The sequence below is a fragment of the Pelodiscus sinensis genome, chromosome 30 (genome assembly GCF_049634645.1).
Source record: "Pelodiscus sinensis isolate JC-2024 chromosome 30, ASM4963464v1, whole genome shotgun sequence".
NCBI lineage: Eukaryota > Metazoa > Chordata > Testudines > Trionychidae > Pelodiscus > Pelodiscus sinensis.
The window spans coordinates 7,573,635-7,576,841 of NC_134740.1; positions in this window are offsets into that span (position 1 = coordinate 7,573,635).

Here is a 3,207-nt window from a genome sequence, read left to right on the forward strand (position 1 = left end):
CCCCCCCCCACTACAAAAAGGATGCAGACGCATTGGAGAGGGTCCAGCGGAGGGCAACCAACATGATTAGGGGGCTGGAGCATATGACTTGTGATGTAGTGGGGGTACTTGCTGGGCTGTGGTGACCTCTGCTGTCTGGAGCAAGACCCAGCAGGGAAAACCTCATTATGCAAAGGTGACTCAAAAACATGTCTGACCTGCGGCCCCCCATGGGGAGAAACAAAGGGAGGTGGAATGCTGCCCTGGCTGTGGGCAGGGCTGGAAGAGGGGGAGTTAGTTCCTGGCGGGAAGGCAGGGAAGAAGGAGCTGGGGAGGGGGGCTGGGACTCCCCTATCTCAAGGGGGGCACTGAGGCCTCTTAGCCCCAGTTCCTGTAACCAGATTACATCTGTGCTGCACTGTGCTGGAGGAACAATAAACAACCTCCATTCTACTGGCTGGTGAAGTCTGTTCATGCCAATTCGGGGGTGCAGGAGATGGGAAAATCCCGACGCGCCGTCACACTGGTGTCAGGAGTGGGATGCACTGCACCCCGTGGATGAAGCTCCCAGCGGCAAGCAACAAGGCGCCATAGAAGCAAGAGCCCTGGAGCCAGGCATGCTGGAGACAGAGCGAAGCGGTTCCTGGGAATCGTGGGGCGCTGCAGCACTAGACTGGTGAGTCTGCACCAAGGGGACCAGCGGGCAAATGGCCTACGCCCGACTCTTGAAGGCAGAGCTGGTGGGGCTGTGCAGAGAGAGGGGCTTGCCTGTGCGGAAAGCAACCAGGGCCCGGCTGATTGCCCAGCTGGAAGATAATGACCAGCCACAGGGCCAGGATCTTGTCCCCAGGGGAAGCAGCCAGACCCCCCCTGAGAGTGTGTCAGGCTCAGAGAGGGGGAGGAGCGCTGGAACCCAACGGAGAGATGAGAGCATCTCCTGGGAGGCCTGCAAGCCATAGCCCATCTAGGGCAGGGGCCAGCCCAGCGGAGCTGCGGCGGCTGGAGATCCAGCTGCGGATGAAGGAATTGGAAGTACAGGACCGAGAGAAGGAGCGCCAAGACCGAGAGAGGGACCGGCAGGATCGAGAGAAGGAGCGCCAAGATCGAGAGAGGCAGCGACAGCATGAGGTGACCATGGCAGAGCGGAGAACCTGCGGGGCCCTGGCTGCGCCAAGAGTGGATGGGCCCCAGGGTCCCGGGGCTGCCAGGCGCTTGGAGAGGCTCACGGTGGCCCAATTGAAGGACGTGGGTGACAGACGGGTTCCTCAGCTCCTTTGAGAGGGCCTGTGGGCTGCAACGGGTCCCCCCAGCTGACTGGCTACAGGAGCTCGTCCCCGCACTGAACCAGGAGGTGGCCGGAGTGCTCAGTCAGCTGGAGGACCTACAGCCAGGGGATTACAACCGAGTCAAGGAGGCCCTGCTGCACAAGTTCGGGCTGACCCCCGAGATGTACAGGAAGAAGTTCTGGGGGGTACAGAAAGGGCCACGGGAGACCTATGTGGACCTGGCCTCCCGCCTGGCGCAATACTGCCGCAAGTGGGTGTCTGGAGTCGGAGCCCAGACCGCAGAGGAGCTGCTCAAGCTGGTCATGATGGAGCAGCTCTATGAAGCGTGCCCACTCAAACTGAGGCTGTGGCTCAAGGACCGGAGACCAGAGAACCCCCAGGAGGCCGGGAGACTGGCGGATGAGTTCATGGAGAGCCGGTCCGGGGGTGAACGGGAGTCCCGGAGAGAAAGAGAATCGCGCAGAGACCGGTTCTCGGCGGAGCAACGGAGAGACACACCTCCGAGGCGAGCCCCAGGGACCAGGACCAGTCATCGATACCCCAGAAAACCAGCCAGGGCCCGGGCAGAGCCGACCCTAACGGGCCCACAGAACCTAACTTGCCATCGCTGTGGGCAACAAGGCCACAAGAGGGCTCAATGCACCAGGCGCAAGAACAGGTCCCATGACCTGGGACTTTCCAGGGTTAACTGGCTGGGGCGGGAGGAAGGGCAGGCTGCCGCAGAGGCAGGGGCTGGCCGGCAAACCTCCACTCGGGGAGAGGGGAAGGATGCTCAGTGCACCTCCCCTGGGAGGTCTGACCCTCGGGAGACAGATTTATCCGTGCACCGGGTGGGGGCGGGGCGGCCCCTACGGAGGGACTGCCTCGTACCCCTGGAGGTGGATGGTAGGAAGGTTACGGGTTTCTGGGACACAGGGGCGGAGGTGACGCTGGCCCGACCCGACATAGTGGGCCCAGACCATATGCTACCCGACACTCAGCTGACACTGAGGGGCATAGGGAGCACCCCCTTTAAGGTACCCGTAGCCAGGGTGCATCTGAAATGGGAGGCCAAGGAGGGCCCCAAGGAAGTGGGGGTGCACCCGCACTTGCCCACCGACGTGCTAATGGGGAGTGACGTAGAGGAGTGGCCAGATGGACCCCACAGGACGCTGGTCACCACCCGTAGCCAGAGCAAGCGAGGGGCTGGCGGCCCGGAACTCGAGGAGGTTCCCCAACAGGGGGCCCAGGGCCCCGTCCCAGCAGACCTAGAGTTGGACCTAGGCAGTGGGGGGAACCACAGCCCTGGCCCAGCCCCAGCCACTGAATTTCAGGCGGAGGTGCGAGCGGATCCCTCCCTGCAGGCCCTGAGGGACCGGGCTGACCTGGGTGCAGCTCAACCCCTAGGAGGAGATTGCCAGGAGAAGTTCCAGTGGGAGAGGGGATTTCTGTACCGGGAATGGCTTTCCCCCGGGACGGTAGGGAAGTGGGGGCTCCAGCGGCAGCTGGTGGTTCCCCAAAGGTATCGCCGCAAGCTGCTACACCTGGCCCATGACAACCCGTTCTCGGGACACCAGGGGATCCGGCGCACGCGGCTGAGGCTGCTCCAAAACTTCTACTGGCCGGGGATGTTTGCAGCTGTCCAGCGGTACTGCCGGTCCTGCGACTCCTGCCAACGAGTGGGGAAGGCCCAAGACAGGAAGAAAGCTGCACTGAGACCCCTGTCCATCATAGAGGAGCCTTTCCAGAAGGTGGCGATGGATATTGTGGGGCCCTTCAGCAGAGCGACCCGGACAGGGAAGAAATACATCCTGGTGGTGGTGGACTTTGCCACCCGCTACCCCGAGGCCGTGACCCTGCCCTCTATCGAGGCAGACACGGTGGCAGATGCCCTGCTGACCATTTTCAGCATGGTGGGGTTTCCCCAGGAGGTTCTCACGGACCAGGGATCCAACTTTATGTC